Genomic DNA, 21,167 nt, shown 5'->3' with positions numbered 1-21,167 from the left:
TTTCATTTCCCACCTAATTCTGAATAACTCAAATCCTCCTGATCCTTCGAGGTGCACCTCAAAACTAACTTCCTTTAGAAGCTTTTTCTGATCCCAACCATAACGAAATCCCTAATAGTTGCTATCTCCACATGGCAATTAAATCCTGCCACATTTTATGGCCTACCGCTTTCTTTAAGTAAGTTCCCTGAGGGCAGAAACTATATTTGAACTTAGATCTGTCTCTCTTCCCTGCAGCAGCTGCAGCTACAGTCCAAATAGAGAAGGTGTGCTCAATCAGCATTTGGTGAGCTCAGTACCCAGATGCACATGGCAGCTCTGATTCCAGTCTACCTCAATTAGGCCAGAGAAGTTCTCCCTGTACTTTTACTAGGAAGTCAACACACTGCCTCCTTATTCCTAGAGAGTAAATACGCTTGGAGTCATGAACTATATCCTAGTTACACAACAGATCTACTTTCTTTCCGCATCCTTAAGTGAAATGAGGAAGCAGGAAGGTGCTCTCACCGTTCAAGCACTGATGGAGCACTCATCTACAGATGGGATACAAAAGCTCAGACCCCAAGCTGACCAAAGAGTGCTATAGGGACGAAGCAGTGTATCAAATATACGTCAGCACCTTGGAGTTTTTCCTCCCACTACCTCCCATAGCAGCTCACCTTTGAGGCAGGAAAGTAGCTAGCAATTCAGGAGGAGCCACAATCTCTCCTGCTTTAACAGGCTGCAAAGCAGCTCATCATTCATCACTCACGGAGGGCTGTAATCTACTAGCTGAGAACTCAACTACAGACATTGGATTCTCCAACAAAGGCCCCCCTCACCAGCTGTCCATCGGTTACGGGGTGTCCACACAATTTAAAACAGCACAACAGGCCTAGTTTATTCCTGATGGTGCCTATCAAGGGAACTAGAACTACATGCCTCGGGATTACCCTGAAGCTACTCCTTAATTTACTTCATTAAAATATGAGTAAAAATAATAATCCACCCCATCTCTGGATATTTACCAAGCTTGACACATAAAACAGACCGCTATTTCATTTCAAGTTTTGCACATGCGTGAGTGTCTCTCCCTCCCATCTTCTTTCTGAGCTGTGTATAATTTGCAAACGGAAAAGTAACGTAAACACCACCCAAAGCCAAAAGTGGCAAACTACCAAAACGTTCCTCGTGCCAAATCCAAATTATCCAGGCCTCAGCTCCATATGCTGGTAGTCCCGCCATCTCGGGGCGGGCAGGGAACCTGTGATCCGAGGATGCGGGTAGACAAACCGCGGTGGCGGGTGACCAGACCGAGGCCACCAGCGCAGGCCAAACCCGGGCTAAGGCGGGGCGACCCCCTCCCCCCGGCAGATGAGGCGGGGGCCGCGGCGCCGAGAGGCGGTTAAGAAACCCGACGAAAGGGCCGCCCCCGACCAGCGCGGCCCCCTCCCGGCTGAGCACCGACCCCAGCCCGCCCGCCCGGCTCACCCCGCCCCGGTGGGCAGCGGCGCGCCCCGGGCCCGGCCGGGCCAGCTGCGCGGCGGACGCCCGCGGCCGCTCAGAGCTCACTGGCGGCGGCGCGCGGCGGGCCCGGGGCCGCTCGGCAGCATCCTCCCCAGCGCGCCGGGGGCAGCGTCCGGCTCCGCGGGACCGCCGCGAGGACTAGACGCCAGTCTTTCTCACGGCGCCGCGACACGGGCTCCTCTCGGGATCCGGGAGCCGTGGTTTCCGGGTAGGAAAAAAACGCCACCGCCAACGCTGCCGTGACCTCCGACACCTGGCGTCCGACGGCGGCGCGGCCGGGACAAGATTCCTCAGCCGCGGGCGGCGGAGACCACGCCTCCTGGTTGGGTCACGCAGGGGGCTTGCGTGTGAGTACCTGGGCTGTGTGCGTACAGGCATGGAGTGTGTGACGTACGATTTGTATCTATGTGAGCGTGGTGTCATGAGAGTGGGACTGTGGTAACTGTGCGTGCGTGGTGCAGATCTGTGTGTGTCTGTATGCATTATGTACAAGACCGTGTGCGGTGCACGTATGTGGATCTGTGCGCGTGTTTAGTGTGTGATGGGTGTAAGTATAGGGTGTGTGCATGCGTAGGTGTGTATGGTGTGTGTCTGTGTGTTTCTGTGCTCGTGTATTAATCATTGCTGATTAAAGTATAATTTGGTACAATCACTGTAAAATAATTTGTCATTATCCAATAAACTCAAGGATATACATCTTACCTGGAGGATACGTTCATTACCTTGGAGAAACACTTGCACATCTGCACAAGTAGACCTAATAATGTGTATTGCACCACTCTTTGTACTCGCTAAGAATTGATGACAAAAACAAATGCCCATACAGTCAAATGTAAAAATAGATTTTGGTGTATTCATATGTAATCAAATACAAAAAAGCAGTGAAAATTATTGAAAACAGCAGACACAACAATGAGGATCAACCTCAGGATATAATGTGCTGGGGAAGCAAATCACAAAATGATACATTGCAGCATAATTCCGTTACATAAAATTCTAAAGCATGCTAATCTAATCAACATATTGTTTAGAGATGCATACATAATTGGCAGAACTCTGAGAAAAAGCATGAGAGTGTTAAGAGGATGGAATAGGGAAGGAGCACACAGGGTACTTCAAAGGTAATGGAAATGTTCTGTATCTTGAAAAGAGTGATGGTTACAGTTATTTATTGAATTGTTATTGTTTATATTTTATACATAACTTACAAATATTATTTTGTATCTACTAAATAGTTAATAAAAACGAAAAATACACTATGATTTACCGTTGAACTAGACAGTTGCTGAGTGTGCAGAAGATGACAAAAGCAGTAGAAGTTGCTAAGTATCTTAAAATAGGTCAAGCCTAGGGGCCCGGACTGGTGGCGCAAGCGCACTGCGGTTCAGTGCGCGCGCTCCGCTGCGGCGGCCCGGGGTTCGCTGGTTCGGATCCGGGCGCGCACCCACTCACCGCTTGGCAAGCCATGCTGTGGCGGCGTCCAGTATAAAGATTGGCAGGTATTAGCGCAGGGCTGATCTCCTCACACGCACGCACACACACACACATACAAAATCTAATAGGATGCATCAATAAACTAAAAAAAAAGAAAAAAGATTTATAATAGGTCAAACCTAGAAGATGTTGATGTGAGTCATTCATGAGTCATGATGGAGAATGACCCGGAACATATATTTAACAAAGGTATCAACAGCTTTCAGCTGGATTTCGAAAGAAGCTGCTTAATTTCTGTAGAAAGTACTTACACTGACACTAAAACTTCTATCCTCAAGATCATACACCCTCAATCTTAAAGTTGTTAAAGGAATCCAAATTATAAGTGGAGGCTTTGACAAGCTTGCCAATGCAAGCAGTGAACACTGTCAATGACCAAGGGTAATTTAAATGCATATTTATAGTTTGGTGAATATGGATTAAACTTAAACTTGGATTGAGAAGGTGAGGAGCAACATGGTGGGTCATTGTGTCGGGATAAATATATTCTATCATAAGTTAAAAATAAATTTTGTCAGTTCTGTGCATCAAAGTCCAAATAGGAAAAAAATTAACTCCACTGTTTTCATATACACAATGTAATATTTTTCTGAAAAGCTGTTATTGAATCAATGACCATCTTACACTCAATGAAATATTAGAATCAATAAATCCTTGTTGAGCGGGCCGGCCCCGTGGCGTAGTGGTTAAGTGCGCGCACTCCACTGCTGGAGGCCCAGGTTCGGATCCCTGGTGCACACTGGCGCACCACTTGTCAGGCTATGCGGTGGCGTCGTCCTACATAAAGTGGAGGAAGATGGGTACGGATGTGCTCAGGGCCAGTCTTCCTCAGCAAAAAGAGGAGGATTAGCATGGATGTTAGCTCAGGGCTGATCTTCCTCTAAGTAAGTAAGTAAATAAATACATAAATTGGGCCGGCCCCGTGGCTTAGCGGTTAAGTGCGTGTGCTCCCATGCTGGCGGCCCGGGTTCGGATCCCGGGCGCGCACCGACGCACTGCTTCTCTGGCCATGCTGAGGCCGCGTCCCACATACAGCAACTAGAAGAATGTGCAACTATGACATACAACTATCTACTGGGGCTTTGGGGGAAAAAAATAAATAAAAAATAAATAAATAAATAAATACATAAATAAATAAAACTTGTTGAATAAGTGAAAGAACAATGAACATTTCTTAAAAGAAGAAATGTGAATTCCGACAGAAAAAGGTGTCATTGGTAGTAATGATGAGGGAGTCACTGAGGATAAGATGGCAGTTTGCTGGGAGGGAGGGTATGCCACAGCAGGAAGGAGAGTGGGAGGCCCTGGTTGGTTGGAAGTGGGATTTGGGGTCCAGTCCTGGCTCTGCTGCTCACTGTCTGGTTCACCTTGGGCAAATCACAAACACTGTGAACCTCATGTTCTTCCTTCTTAAGGTGGAGATGATAATACCAGCTTATTCAAGATGGTGAAACCCTCCAAACACTCTCTAAACTGTAAAGCACAATCCCAAGATAAGTTATGTGCTGTGAGAGTTAGACTGTGATAGGACCAGAGCTAACCTGAGCGGTTTTGTTAAAAGTTCCTGCAGGGTACTGACACTTGTCAGGATGTGACACACACTGATTAAGAGTGTTGCTTTGTAATTCATGGGTTCAGGGAGCTTCAGAGTAGTTTAGGTCAGCTTCTCAGCATTATTATTGATAATAATCAGACTGGTCTCAGTGAGCCTTCCTCACCCCCAAAGGGCTCTGCAATTGAGGCTAGTTATATAGCAGGAATATGCCTATGTGACCAGCACAATATTAAAAAAAAACAATACAGATTCCCATTTTGGGCTCCCTGTTCCAAATGTTGCATGCACATCTTAATGGTTCCTGATCCAAGAGAGAAAATGGGTTCCGTCTGGGCTGTCACAAAAGAAGGGGAATAGGACCTTGCACCTGGCCTTTCCAGACATCTTGCTCTGAGCCAGCCTTTGGCTGTGATGCATATCTTTACCTTAATGTTGTGCTATATTGTATTTTTCTTCCTGTAATAAACTGTAGATTTGTTAGCATTGTCACTTGGGGTCCTGTGTGTCTTCTTTAGCCCCCGAACCCTGTTACACCCTATTTAATTGCCACCATTCATGCAGTTGGTGTCAGAAGTAGGATTTACTGAAAAACCCCTAACTCATTCTTAACTCAAAATATGGCTAAGGCATTATTTAGAAAGAAAATGGATGATTCTGATAAAGAGAATGAAAATGAACAAGTTACTCTTGGTTTGAAGTAGTACAGACTTTGAAATTAGATATTAATAATAAAAGTTTCCAGTGAAATCTGGAAATGAAAGAATCTGCACCTCAGGAGCTAGAAAAACGGGTCAGAGGGAACTGCAAACTGATGTCGAGTCAGCTAAAAATTCAGTTCTGTGGTTGCTGCTTTGAATTAGCGAAATGAAAGTAAGTTCAGAATCTCCTTGGGTGGAGCTGTGCCCTCTCTGGCTGGCACTATAATTTGTGATGAATCGGCTAAGCCTGTGAGACACATGACAACTCAGAAGATAATTCAAGTGGGGCAAGATGACAATGGAGGGCAAGAAACCATGGGAATAAGGAGTTATTCAGTGAAGAAATTGAGTCATTTTGTAGATCATTACAGACATCATCATGATAAACCTTTGTTAAAATGAGTCCTGAGAATTTTAGAACAAGGGGCAATGACTCTGCCTTGAACACTACTGACTAGAGGGGAATATTGGGGCCCACTCCACATCCTCTGTTGGCTAATACCTTGTGGGATGGTTCATGGGGAAGCCCCTCTATATAATGACTGAACCAAGCTCCCTAATGGGATGCCCCTCATCCAGGCTATGACCAATACTATAATTAAAGGAGTCCCACCAGCATTGGCACAATATATGACTTTGCTATTGAGACCATAGGAGAATGTAAAAGACGCAGCCTCGAACCTTTTATCCCAGCTACCACATATGGGATTTCAAAATTAAAAAAAAGAAAAAGTTAGTGGTACAGCCACTTTGGAAAACAAACTGGCAGTTCCTCAAAAAGTTAAGCATAGAGTTAACATTGGACCCAGCAATTCCAGTCCTAGAGACCCAAGAGAATTGAAAACATGTTAACACAAAAATTTGTACACAAATGTTCATTATAGCCAAAAAGTGGAAACAGCCCAAATGTTCATCAAATGATGACTAGATAAACAAAATGTGGTATATCCATAAAATGGAACATTATTCACCCATAAAGAGGAAGGAAGTACTGATGCATGCTATAACATGGATGAACCTTGACAATATGCTAAATGAAAGAAGCCAGTCACAAAAGGCCACATATTATATGATTCCATTGATATGAAATGTCCAGAATTGGCAAATCTATAGAGACAGAAAGTAAATTAGTGGTTGCCAAAGGTGGAAGGCAATTGGAGGTGATAACTAAAGGGAGCAGGATTTCTTTTGGGGGCAATGAAAATGTTTGAAAATTTATTGTGGTGATGGTTGCACAACTCTGTGAATATACTGCAAACCATTGAATTATAGACTTTAATTGGGTGAATTGTATGGTATGCAAATTATGTCTTACTAAAGCTGTTTAAAAATAGGTTAGGACTTTACAAAAGAAAGAAGATCAATACAAGAAAGGGAGTAACAATTCAGGCTTTAATTATGTGAAAATCTTTAGACAGTTAATTTTAAAACATCACGAGAAAAGAGGAAATTGACAGAGTGTCACCAAAACCTTGATAGAATTTTATGGGAATCTGGGATTCCCACAACTAAATCTCCTCAAAGTGCCTAGGATGTAAAATCCCAAGACTTAGAGAAATTTCAGAAAAGCAAAGGTTCCAATGAGCCTATGGCATCAGATTCCAAAATACCCATGTTTAATATAAAGGCAGTAGTTCTTTGTCCCATACTTGCAAATTTTCTTAAGATTGAAATTATTTCAAAATTTAAAAATAATTGATATTCCTTATTTTAGAAAAAAATCAAGGCCATAATGGAGGAAGAAGGTTGGCATACAGGCTGGGGTCTTTGAGGGGGGAACCCAGTGGGGTTCCCAAGGCCTTTTGCCAATGTGTGGGTGAAATGGCCAGGGGTGGAGAAGTAACTCTTCTGCGTCTACTGGATACAGGAGCACAGTTAGAGCATTGCCCAGGCCTGCTAATGAGCCCCTAGGGGCAGTAGAATTAATCCAGGGGGCTATGGGGAAGCTACTGTGAAAGGGACCAAAATTAAAGTCTAGTTAAAAGTTGGAATACGTGATTTTTTTAAAATGTGTACTGTGGTGGGGTCTCCCTCACCTGCTATGCTTTTGTGGTAGAATTGGGGTAGAGAAGAGGGGTGATAATGGAGGAAGTTACATAGAGTCTTCCCTGCTTCCCTGCTATACTCCTTTTCTTTTTCAATACTGGACAGTCTCTGCAGTCTCTGCACTGGAACTACAGTTAAGGGCCAGAGGCTAGAAATATTCCACCACAAGATACCATGTCCATTAATTTGGACCTAACTGCAAGAATTCCAAAGGGATTGGTGGGACCGATAGTCCCCTCCCCACACCCTCCCATGTTGGAGCTGACTCTTGAAAATATTTTGTTCCTAGTGGATGGGATAGTTGTATTTCTCTGCATTTACCCAGTAAGACTCTCAAGATGAACTGAAGGGGAGGCCCTTCTGTGTCTCAGTTGCTACCAGCAATACAACTTGCCCAGTGGGAACCGGAGGCTCCTGCTTCAGAGGGAAAGGATTGGATTAGAATTAACAATATATGGAAGAAGATGAGATTGCTACTGTGGGGGAGGGAGCCAATAAATTGTTGTTAAAGGGAAAAATAACCTAAGCTGGATGCCTTGTGAGAAGCTTTGAGCAAGAGAATAAATAAGGTCTCTCAGCTTTGACTCAGAAGGTCCTTGGGGCAAGGGACTCTGTTTGCCAAAAACTCCCTCTTTTTTGAAGAGCCAGCAAGTGATCTAACTGCTGTGAAAACGGTTTGGCAGATCCTCAGAAAGTTGAACATAGAATCACCATATGATCCAACAATTCTAGGTATACACCCAAAAGAATTGAAAGCAGGAACTAAAACAGATACTTGTATACCAAGTTCATGGCACTGTTATTTGCAATAGCCAAAAGGTGGAAACAACCCAAATGTCCACCAACAGATGAATAGACAAACAAAATGGTATATACATACAATGGAATATAACCTTAAAAAGGATTGAAATTCTGATACATGCTACAACATAGATGAAACTTGAAAATGTTATGATAAATGAAATAAGCCAGACACGAAAGAACAAATATTATATGATTTCACTTACATGAAGCAGATAGAATAGGCAAATTCATTAAGACAGAAAGTAGAATAGAGGTTACCAGGGGCTGTGGGGAGGGGGGAATGGGGAGTTATTGTTTAATGGTACAGAGTTTCTGTTTGAAATGACAAAAAAGTTCTGGAAATGGATAGTGGTGATGGTTGCACAACATTATGAATGTTCTTAACGTCACTGAATTTTACACTTAAAAATGGTCAATTTTATGTTATGTATATTTCACCACAATAAAAAAACAAATGAGCTGACAACATCCACCCTAGTGAACTTCTGGGCATGGTCTATGTTCTCACAGGTGGGAAGTCTGACTGTATAACCACATGAAATAACACTAATGCAGCTACACCTTTGGATTCACGTTTCATAGGATATGTCTAATGTAGAGGGTCCGTGTTGAGAAGCAACCTGCAGGAACATTTACCTGGTTGAATTTGGAGTATACCAATTAAGAACAATCTGAATGAACGTTATGTGGCCACTCTGTAGGCCTAAAACTGTTCTAGAGAAAAGTTTATTTAAAAAAATTGTGTTGGTATTAATTGTGATGATGAAGGTTTAAGAAAGCTCCCAAAATATAAAGGTAGAAGGTTATGCACTGCAGGTCCCATCTGTAATAATATTATGTGTAAAAATAGCTATTTTCTCTCTTGTTGTGGGTGGAAAGCCATAAGGAAGTGGACAGGCAATTGGGACGCTTGAATCAGAAAAAAAAAAAAAAAAGAATTAGGTATAATTTGGTGGGCCTACATTCCTGAGAATGAAAATCCAGAAGTTCAACACAAATACTTATGAGAAGCACCATGGCATACCCTAACTGAAGTCTATTTCGGAGGGCCTACTACTCAATTGACCTTACCCTGGGGGACTCAACATTTTTGGTTCCATATTTGTTTCCTGAATGTACCAAAGCAGTTAGGACTCAATGGCAAAAACATGTCTGGAGGATCAAAGAGCAGTGACCCACTAGAAATGAAAGAGCCCTAGGAGAATAAGGAACTAGGCTAGGCATAGGTGGCTAAGTAGAAATCACTTTTAATGAGGAAAGATGTACTGATGAAGAAGACATCCTAGTGCACATGAAGTTGCCTTAAAGGCATCCTATTCCAGAAGGAATTTGATAAAAAGGTACGAGCTGCCTAATGGTAACAGGACACTGTCAAATGGGCCTTGCAATTAGAGCAGACGCTAAGATAACACGGCCACACCCACAATGGGAACAGCTGGCATGTCAACACAACTGGGTTAGGTGTCTGGGCGTCCCAGGGGCAATGGCCAGGAATTCTCATAGCAGAAACCCAGGATCTGCACTTACGGGGGACATATCTCAGTGTGTGGGATTTTTACTGGAAAATGCAACCTATCAAAGTGCTTTTAGCACTTTGGTGCCATGACTGAGTCCAACTCGCAGGTATTGGACAGATTTTAAACAGTACCAGAGTGCTTCCCACGGGGGACACGTGGGCCCTATTAAGGGATCCCTCTTACTGGGAACCAATATCTGTCAAACCACATGACCTGAGAAAAGCCGTTTGGCTATGTCCTTAAGATGTTTTGAACCTGAAATAACAGAGACAAGGCTTCTAACCTATACCCCTATGAGAAATAATATATGGTATATGAGAAAAAGTAGATTTTGTTGGGAGGGACATTACATTACATTAATTATGGTTTAATCAGTCAACAGAAGTATGCCATAAAGTACAGATAGTCATGGATCAGAGAGGAAAATAATTATAAAGTACGAAAAAGTTTGTGCTGGTATTATTGGATGGATTGGCTGTCTATTTAAATGAATACCAACCCCTCAAATGACTGCCAACATTTGGAATCTGTGTGTACATTTGGATTCTCTCTATAAACATGGTCCTTGTTCCAAGGTGTTCTGTGCACACGTACGTGGTTTCTGATCCAAGAGTGAAGAATAGGAGCTTGCACCTGGCCTTTCCAGACCCTTGCTGTAAGACAGCCTTTGGCTATGATACTTTTCCTTACTTTTATGCTGTTCCTATTGTGAAATGTGTAAAAAATGGAGTCACTTAGGTCAAAGGGTTTTAAAATGGAGCCAGGAGGCCATTAAAGAAATGAGCCTAAGAGGCAAATGAAAAGATGTTCAACATCACTAATTATTAGGGAAATGCAAATCAAAACTACTAGGGGCTGGCCCTGTGGCCTAGTGGTTAAGTTCAGAGAGCTCCACTTCAGCAGCCTGGGTTCATTTCCTGGGTGCTCACCGGCAGCCATGCTTGGCAGCAACCCGCATACAAAATAGAGGAAGATTGGGGGGCCGGCCCAGTGGCGCAAGCAGTTAAGTGCACACGTTCCGCTTCGGCGGCCCAGGGTTAGCAGGTTTGGATCCCGGGCACGCACGGATGCACCGCTTGTCAAGCCATGCTGTGGCGGCGTCCCATATAAAGTAGAGGAAGATGGCCACGGATGTTAGCTCAGGGCCAATCTTCCTCAAGAAAAAAGGGGAGGATTGGCATCGGATGTTAGCTCAGGGCTAGTCCTCCTCAAAAAAAAAAAATAGAGGAAGATTGGCAATAATGTTAGCTCAGGGCAAATCTTCCTCAAGCAAAAAGAGGAAGATTGGCAATGATGTTAGCTCAGGGGAAATCTTCCTCAGCAAAAAAAAAGAAAAAAAAAAGCTTCTCAAATCAATTTACAAAAGAACTACAATGAGATATTACCTTACACCTGTCAGAATGATTATAATTAACAAGAAAAAAGATAACAAATGTTGGAGAGGATGTGCAGAAAAGGGAACCCTCATATACTGCTGGTGGGAATGCAAACTGGTGTAGCCATTATGCAAAACAGTATGGAGATTTCTCAAAAAATTGAAAATAGAAATGCCATACGATCCTACTACCAGGTATTTATCCAAAGAACTTGAAATCAACAATTCAAAGAGATTTATGCATCTCTATGTTCATTGCAGCATTATTCACAATAGCCAAGACATGGAAGCAACCCAAGTGCCCTTCAACTGATAAATGGATAAAGAAGATGTGGTATATATATACAATGGAACACTACTCGGCCATAAAAAAAGAAAAAATCATCCCATTTGCAACAACACATATGGACCTTGATGGTATGATGTTAAGTGAAATAAGCTAGACAGAGAAAGACAGACACTGCACGATTTCACTCATATGTGAAAGATAAACAAACACACAGAGAAAGAGAACAGCTCAGTGGTTACCAGAGGGGAAGGGGGTTGGGGAAGGGCGAAAGGGGTAAAGAGGCACATATGTATGGTGACGGATAAACAGCAGACTATTGGTGGTGAGTATGATGCAGTCTATACAGAAACTGATATATAATAATGTACACCTGAAATTACGCAGTGTTATAAACCATTATGACCTCAATAAAATAATTGAAAAAAGAAAACGAAATGGGCCTTATGCACATCCTCACTGAATGGAACTGTGAACTTTTGAACTGGACCAAACTGCAAATATTCCAAACATGCTGCAAGTACACCTGCAACTTGTTACAATGGTGGACTTGTGGCTTAGCGATAGTCTCATCAATCAATCATGCTTAGCCATGGTGGCTTTCTGCCACCAGCCCCAATTAAAATTCTTTGTGAGTGACTCAAGCAAGCCTCTCCTCTTTACCTTTAAAAAACTCCTGTCGGGCCGGCCCCGTGGCTTAGCGGTTAAGTGCGCGCGCTCTGCTGCTGGCGGCCCGGGTCGCATCCTGGGCACTGCACCGACGCACCGCTTCTCCGGCCATGCTGAGGCGCGTCCCACATACAGCAACTAGAAGGATGCGCAGCTATGACATACAACTATCTACTGGGGCTTTGGGGGAAAAAATAAATAAATAAAAAACCCCTGTCACTTCTTAGTGGGATATTATTTGGGTTTCTACCTGAACCTGTGCTCCCCGAATTGGAATTCGTTGATCCCAAATAAAAGCTCTCTTGCCTCTCATTTTGACTCTATTTTTACGTTAACACGTCTGGTGTCAGAAGCGGGACCTGAAGTGATCTCACCACCACAAGATCAGTGTCTCCTGGAACCGAGTGCGTACCCACACTAGCCCTTTGGGGCTCACTGCTTCCACAAACCGCCATCTCCTTCAACTGTGAGTACTCTCAGGCTCTGACCTTCCTTCTTTCGGTTGAGGTCGAAGTTGCTGCCTTTCTTTGGGATCAGGTGGGCAGTTGCCCTGGGAGACAATTGTCTCACGGTGCTGGCTTGTGGCTACATGGCTGGAGGTGTTTCCCTACTCTGATTTTATTGCATGCTTCCTTAGTTATGGGATTGTCTTCCTCTAAGTTTCCCCTAGAGGACTATCCTCCCTCAGGAACACCAGCTGGTGTGTGTTGAAAAACTATGGTCCTTCATTTTGTAAATTTCCATCTCGATGGACTGATGACACCAAAGATGATTTAAAATTACAGTGGCCATACTGTATGGGGCTCCTTTGAAGTCCCTAAACTTATTTTTCTGTGCAATAAACTTGAAAACCACAGAACTAAACAGATCGAATGGGATGCTTATTTTAATTGGTATTTAGAAACTTCTACACAAGTCCAGGACTCCAAAATGGCTTCCCTCCACGACACAAATTCTAAACTTTCTGAAAAGTTTTCTTGATTACAAAAGACTCATAACTCTCCTCTATCACCCTCTCCTGCTCCTCAGGCCTGTTCTCCACCCTCCACCTCTCCCTCTTCCCCTAACTCTTCTCTTGCTGAACTCCTTTTCTATCCCCAGGATCCTGAGCCTCCCCTTAACCCCCCCAAATCCTCTGCCCCTCCTGTCTCTTCCTTTCCCTTCCAGTATCAACCTAATCACGATGCCACCCAACTCATCCCTATCTGTACTCCTTGGACCAAAACAGAATTAAGAAACATAGCTAAAGAATTTCCTAAGGTGGCTGGGACCTCCGTAGGTTTGCCAAAGACTCTTATATTCTCATCCAGACTTACTAGCCTGTGTTCTCTGACCTCTGTCAGTTAATTCACCTCCTTGTTGGAGAAGGGCAGGCCCAACATTGGATGTTAAAAGCTGGATGGATCTATCCTCTGGATGATCTCTCAAGGCTCCTACCAACAGCTTTTGAAGTCACTGGGTAAATGGCTGGCGCCCTTCATGAGGCCATCCCTAGGGCTTTTCCCAAAGCCATTGACTGGAATAAGATTTAGGCCTGTACCCAAAAACCCAATGAACTTGTTCATGACTATTACAATTGGCTCCAAACTGTCTTTAAAGAAAATTCAGGTCTTCCTCCAAGTGAAGATTCTACTAAAGTTGCCTTTAATTCAATGCTTGTAAATGGATTAAACCAAGATCTTTTCCTCTTTGTTAAAAGAAGATAAAATGGGAAACATTTTCTACCCCCGACCTAGTTAATTTAGCTAAAAGTTGGCCAGAACTCTTGATGATGCCACAAAGAAAAAGACAACTAAAATTATGAATTTACAGTTTCAACAATGACTGCTTCCTCATAAGCCATGGCAACCTAAATCTAGATCATTGACTTCTCCTAAAAATGTTGGCCATTTTTGCAAAAATCCTGGACATTGGAAAAAGGATTGCCTTAAGCTAAAACACCTTAAACAATCCCCCAGTGTTGAGCCTTCAGCTCCCTCCATGGATTGAGGCTGCTCCAAGGACAAAAAGGGGTTTTTCTGATCCTTCCCCCTACTCACCTGGGCAAAACTTCCCCTGTGATCAGAAATGAGATCCTTACTGTCTTAATTGATACTGGAGCCACACTTTCCATGCTCAACCCCACTAACCTCAAAGAACCCCTTCCTCAGAGTACTTAAAAATTCAAATGGTGGGATTATCTAATAAACTCTTTATAGGTTCTAAATCTCTCCTCTTACCTTCCCGGTTAGCCCTTCTTCAGGATAATCATTCCTTCCTATTGGTCAGTTCTGCTCCTGTTACTTACTGGGAGGAGATCTTCTAGAAAAATATGCTGCCGTCTCTTTTTCTTAAAAGGGGGATATTATCCTTGAAATTGATTCAAACTCACCAACAACTGATGGCATTCTGGACTCTGCTACCCCATTAGCAGTTTTTGCCCTTAAAACAAGCTTAAAAAATAACATAAAAACCTAAAACTCCTCAAAGAAGTCCCTGAGAAACTTTTGGCAAAGTCCACAACTGATATTGGGTGTATTCACTCAGCTCCCCCAGTTAAAATCCAAATTGACACTAGCACGCCTCTTCCTAACATTGAACAATATCCTTTAAATCCTGAGGCTTTAGCAGGAATTAAACCAATTACAGAGGAGTATAAGGCACAAGGCCACATAGTCTCTTGCACTCGCCCTTGTAACACGCCCACTCTTCTTGTTAAGAAACACCATGGATGAGGCTGGAGATTTGTGATTTGAGGGCTATTAATAATGTTGTTATTCCTTCTTATCCAGTTGTGCCTAACTCTCACACCCTTTTAATGGCATTACCCACAGAAAGTAAATTGTTCACCATAATAGATCCCTATGGATCCTGAAAGTCAATTTCCATTCACTTTTATGTGGGAGAGATGACAAAATACCTGGACTGTTATGCTACAAGGCTATACTGAAAGCCTTTCCTACTTTTCACAGATCCTAAAAGCAGATTTAACACGTCATCTTTCCACAAGCGTCCACCCTCTTAGAATATGTTGACCTTCTTCTCTGCTCCTCGTCTAAGGAAGCAAGTGAACAAGACAGCATTCACCTCCTCAAGCTGCTAGCAACTAAAGGTCACAGAGTCTCTAAAGAAAAATTACAATTTGTTCAGACACAGGTCAGATACCTAGGGCACTTGATCTCAAATCGAGGGCTCCTTTTAGACTGTGATAGGATTCAAAGCATGTGTTTTATTTTTTGAGGAAGATTGGCCCTGAGCTAACATCTGTTGCCAATCTGCCTCCTTTTTTATTTTTTTCTCCCCAAAGCCCCAGTAGATAGTTGTATGTCATAGTTGTACATCCTACTAGTTGCTGTATATGGGATGCTACCTCAGCATGGCTTGATGAGCGGTGAGTAGGTCCGTGCCCAGGATCCAGATGGGAGAACCCTGGGCCACTGAAGCAGAGCACATGAACTTAACTGCTACGCCACTGGGCTGGCCCCGGATTCAAAGTATTTTAAGCTTCCCACAGCCACAGGCCAAAAGGCAGCTTTGAGGATTTGGGGATCTAGCTGGATACGGTAGAAGTTGGATAACTAACTTTCCCCGAATTGCCCTACCTCTTTATATATTTCTCAAAACCGAAAGACCAGACCTCTTAAATTGGGAAGAAAACAACTTCACGGCTTCCCAGGACCACCTAAAAAGTGGAGCTTTCAGTCCCTCTCCTTTAGGACATCCTAATTACCAGCTTCCACTTTTTCCTTTTCGCATATAAAAGAAGAGGGTAGGGGCCGGCCCCGTGGCTTAGGGGTTAAGAGCGTGCGCTCCGCTGCTGGCGGTCCGGGTTCGGATCCCGGGCGCGCACCGAGGCGCCACTTCTCTGGCCATGCTGAGGCCGAGTCCCACATACACCAACTAGAAGGATGTGCAGCTATGACATACAACTATCTACTGGGGCTTTGGGGGGAAAAAAATAAATAAAAATCTTAAAAAAAAAAAAGAGGGTAATGCCTTAGGATTGCTTACTCAAAAGCACGAAGGTCAACACCCACCCCTTGGCTATTACAGTCAACAAGTAGACCCTGTAGCCAAGGGTCTCCCTCCAGGTATGAGAGCTATTTCAGCAGCAGCAACCCTTACGAAATCAACTGAGGAAATAGTTATGGGCTCTCACTATCTACGTTCCCCAAGTGGTAGAAGCCTTGCTCAATTCTCACCACACTCAACACCTTTCTGCAAGACGTCTTAGTTCATATGAAATATTGTTGCTAACTTCTCCTCACGTAACCCTTTCCTGCTGCAACAATCTCAACCCTGCAACCCTTCTTTTTCTGGCCAGCTGATGAAACTTCTCATGACTGTCTGACCCTGACTGATCAATTGTTAACCTCCACGGCTAACTAATAGGAAACCCCTATTGCTAATGCAGAGATTTCATGGTTTACTGATGGTTCTTATTTAAGCAATGACGAAGGAAAATGTTGCGCAGTGTATCTGGTCACCTCTTCCCTTGAAGTAATTGAGGAAGCTCTGCTGCTGCCCACTACTTCAGCTCAGCAGGCAGAACTCTGTGCCTAACTAGGGCTTGCACTCCAGCGGAAATATCTATACAGACAGCTGCTATTCTTTTGGGGTAGTTCATGACTTTGGCATGCTTTGGAGGCAGAAAGGATTCTTGACCTCAGGAGGAAACCAGATCAAGAATGGAAATTGGGTGGACAAGTTACTAACGTTGATTCAACTTCCATCTGCCTTAGCCACCATTAAAGTGCCCAGGCATTCAAGGTTAAGTTCAGATGAAACCAAAGGAAATAATTTGGCTGATTGGGCCACAAGGACAGCTGCCTTACAAGCCCCCAAACCTGAAACTGCTTTAGCAAATTCTGACTATGTTTCAAAAGAAGATTTAATGAAAATGATCAAAAACACCCAGTCTAAGTCACCTCATAAAGAAAGACGTTATTGGGCCTAGAGCGGTTGTATTTTTAGCTCAGTAACTAATCTGTGGTAGGGCCCAAACAGAAAACCTGTCTTGCCAGCGTCCATAAAAAGACTCCTGATGGAACTGACTCACCAGATGACTCACTAGGCAACAGATAAACTTGTAAGTTTTATGAAACAATACTGGTGGGGAAATATTTCTAAGGCTGCCAAGGAGGCACAGTTGACCTGTGCCGTGTGTCCTAAATTCAATCCAGGGAAAACTATCCAAACAGCCACAGGGTATTTTGACTCACCTAAAGGTCTTTTCGAGGTATGGCAAATGGATTTTATCCCATTGCCTCCTTCCCACGGCCATAAGTTTGTTCTTGTTATGGTTTGCATATTTTCTCATTGGATTGAAACATTCTGTTGCCCGAGGGCCACCCCTTTGGCAGTTGCAAAAATATTATTAGAAAAAATCATACCTACCTGGGGTGCACCCTCAGAACTGCATAGGGACCAAGGAATGCATTTTACTGGCCATGTTATAAAACAGTGAAGTTTGGCCTATTCTACAGTATTTTTATTGTGCTTATCACCCTCAGTCCTCTGGACTGGTAGAAGGAACAAATGCCATTATTAAAACTCAACTGGCAGGGGCCGGCCCGGTGGCGCAAGCAGTTAAGTGCATGCGCTCCTCTGTGGCAGCCTGGGATCCACCGGTTCAGATCCTGGGCACACACCGACGCACCGCTTGTCAAGCCATGCTGTAGCGGCATCCCATATAAAGTGGAGGAAGATGGGCATGGATGTTAGCCCAGGGCCAGTCTTCCTTGGCAAAAGGAGGAGGATTGGCAGATGTTAGCTCAGGGCCGATCTTCCTCACAAAAATAAATAAATAAATAAAAATAAAACTCGTGGCAGAATTTATGGAGACCTTAAAATTGACTTGGGCTACAGCACTTCCTCTTGTCCTTCTAAATCTGAAAGCTACCCCCTTTAGGAAACAAGCTGTCACCATTTGAAATAATTGCTGGCCCGACCTATGCACTTGGCTCTCTCTGCTCTTGATATTCAGTTAATTAACCGAGACATGCTCCAATACTGTGAAGGAATGATTAGAGCTTTAGGTAAAAACCATACCCTGGTAGAGCAATCTTTCCATTGTGTGCTCCTGGGAGACAAAGACAACAAACATTACGATCTGCAACCAGCTGACTTTGTCTACTGGAAACGACATCTTCAAAAAGATTCATTAGAACCTAGACGGAAGGGACCATATCAGGTACTTTTAACTAATCCTTGTGCTGCAAAACTTAAGGGTGTCGATTCTTGGATTCATGTTTCGCATTGAAAGAAGGCCCTATCGTCCAACTGGACTTGTGAACCGAGTGGAGAACTAAGATTAAAATTAACCAAGAAGTGAGGCCGATGACATGTGATTCTGACAGCTTTCCCAAGATTTGAGACCAGGCCAATACATACACACACACCTCTCTAACCTTATTGCTGACCCTCTCTGTAACAGACTTACTCTGTCACTGATAAGTTTATTGAGCTTCTCAATAATAGTTCAACATTTTTGCTAAGGAAAATACACTTAATTAGCTGGTGATTTTAGAATATCACTTAACAACTTCCCTTATTAGGTCCAAGATGGTGACTTGTCACTGCCTTATAGAAATTTATCTAATCTTAACTGGAGTTTTTACCTCCCTTGAGGGCATTTTTGTTAGCAAATGGAAATACAATATCCTAGTGAATCATTCTCAAACTATAGTGACTGGGGAAACCTCTCTAAATGCTGGATATGCATCCAAAGGCCACAATCATCCAGATCTAGAGACTCCCTAGTTACACCTGTCACCAGTTTCTCCTTGGTTCCCAATGCTATGGTAGATTTTAAGTGTCCAGCCCTTAAAACTGCCTACAGGGGCTGGCCCGGTGGCATAGTGATTAAGTTTGTGTGGTCTGCTTCAGCGGCCCAGGGTTTGCGGGTTCAGATCCCAGGCACAGACCTACACATTGCTCATCAAGCCATGCTGTGGCAGGCGTCCCACATATAAAGTAGAGGAAGATGGGCACAGATGTTAGCCCAGGATCAATCCTCAGCAAAAGAGGAGGATTGGCAACAGACGTTAGCTCAGGGCCAATCTTCCTCACCCAAAAAAAAAAAAAAAAAAGCCCAATTCCCACAACAGTCCAACTGCCTGGACCCTGACACTTTCTCTTTCACCTACAGCATCAAGCAGATGACTGGCTAAAATTGTAAAAAATGTAATCTCACCCATCTGTGTGAAGTTTCTTGTCGCACTGGGGCCAAATGTTTGTCAGCCAGCCCCTTAATAGGCTGTAATGGCCGCACTGATCCTTGGTTGGAATGTCTTCCTAAGCTCATACCTGTCAATGAAAACATAAATAACTGCACTCTTGGCAGTGTGCTATGTGCCCTTCCGGACACACCTTTATATGTGATTACAGCAGGGAACGGTATGGCTTATGAATGTCTAGAGAGTTGGCATATGGCAGGACTATGCCTTTTGGACTACCATAGCCTTCCATTTCAAGTCCTCATTAAAGAAAAAACCCACCTGCAATATCTTAAAATTAGGCAAGACTTGGCAGCCCCTTTCTACATCCTGTCTACTCTCCATTGCTCACCATTGCCAAGGGATTTATTCCTTGGCTTGGGGCAATCCATAATGATCTGTTAATAAAAAATTTATCACTAACCATAGTTAAATTAGCAAATTCAACTGCTCATGCCTTGGCCCAACGACAATGATCCTTGGATTCCCTAGCAAGGGTAATAATTAGATAATCAAATAGCACTCGATTATCTAGCATCTGTGCCATAGCCAACACCTCCTGCTGCTGGTGAATTAGAACTCAAAAAAATTAGAAAAATGGCACAAGGCCTCTCTGGTCCAATGTCTTTTATTAGCATCCTCTCGTTCCCTATTGACATTTTAGCTGGCTCCCTTCAGGAATAGGTGCCTGGTTAAGATCAAGGCATCAAATATTGTTAACGATTATTATTGGAATATTGCTATGTGTATTTGTGTTTAAAATTCTTATGCTACTAGTCACTCAGATATGCTCCAGAACCTCTACAAACACCAAGATTATGGTCATTCAATGGAAAAGAATGATAAAGAAAGTCTTACTCATCTAAGACTTCAAGTACCTTGATGAAATCCCCAGAGGAGGAAATTGCCTAAGAGTCATTTACTGACTGCCTCTTTGTTGCTCAAATGTGGCCTAACCCGTATGACACTGACTCCTTGGAATACCCATCGGAGATTAAAAATTCCCACAGAAGTGGAACATGACTCTCTGGGACAGGTCCATTGCAGCAACGCAGGACAAAGCAAGTGTATGATTGATCAATGACGATTTCAGAGAAAGATCTTGATCAAAAGGGGAAAATGTGAAACAAAATGGAGTCACTTAAGTTAGGGGGTTTTTAAATGGAACCATGAGGCCATTAAGGAAATGGGCCTTATGCATATCCTCACCGAGTGAAACCATGAACTTTTGAACGGAGCCAAACTGCAAATATTCCAAGGGTGCTGCAAAAACACCTGCAAGATGTTACAGTGATGGGCCTTTTGCTTAGTGACAGTCTTATCAATTGATCATGTTTTGCCAATATTAGCTTTCTGCCGCCAGCCCCAATTAAAATTCTTTGTAAGTGACTTAAGCAAAGTTCATCTCTTTACCTTTAAAAACCCCTGACTTTTGCTCCTTAGTGAGACACTATTTGGGCTTCTACCTCAATCTGTGCTCCCTGAATTGCAATTCTTTGATCCCAAATAAATGCTCTTTTGCCTCTTTTTGGTTCTTTATTTTTAGGTTAACACTATCTTGTACCCTCGTCCTGAAATAAACTACAGTCATGTGTCGCTTAATGATAGGGAAATGTTCTGAGAAATGCGTCATTAGGTGATTTCATCATTGTGCGAACATCATAGAGTGTCCTTACACAAACTTAGATAGTATAGCCTACTATACACCTGGGTTATATGGTATAGCCTATTGCTCCTAGGCTACACACCAGTACAACATGTGACTGTACTGAATACTGTAGGGAATTGTAACACAATGGTATTTGTGTATCTAAACATATGTAAACATAGGAAAAGTACAGTAAAAATATGATAAAAGATAAAAACAGTACATCTGTGTAGGGCACTTACCTTGAAGAGTTTGCAGGACTGGGAGTTGCTCTGGGTGAGTCAGTGAGTGAGTGGTGAGTGAATGTGAAGGCCTAGGACGTTACTGTCCACTACTGTAGACTCTGTAAATACTGCACACTTAGGCTATGCTA

At 43.2% G+C, this 21,167-nt stretch overlaps 1 protein-coding gene across 1 annotated transcript in view; it reads right to left on the bottom strand.

The window, feature by feature from the left end:
• The window catches only part of TMEM248 (transmembrane protein 248), a 36,604-nt gene extending 34,996 nt beyond the window's left edge, over window positions 1-1,608 (bottom strand). The window contains exon 1 of the mRNA XM_087417406.1: window positions 1,471-1,608. The gene's annotated coding sequence lies outside the window, so the exon portion shown is untranslated. The remainder of the gene's footprint in view (window positions 1-1,470) is intronic.
• Window positions 1,609-21,167: the final 19,559 nt, after the last annotated feature.

The sequence above is a fragment of the Ceratotherium simum genome, chromosome 26 (genome assembly GCF_057802395.1).
Source record: "Ceratotherium simum simum isolate JZ-2026a chromosome 26, ASM5780239v1, whole genome shotgun sequence".
Taxonomy (NCBI): Eukaryota; Metazoa; Chordata; class Mammalia; order Perissodactyla; family Rhinocerotidae; genus Ceratotherium; species Ceratotherium simum.
The sequence above is the reverse complement of the archived record's forward strand: the minus strand, read 5'-3'. Positions and strand labels throughout refer to the sequence as shown.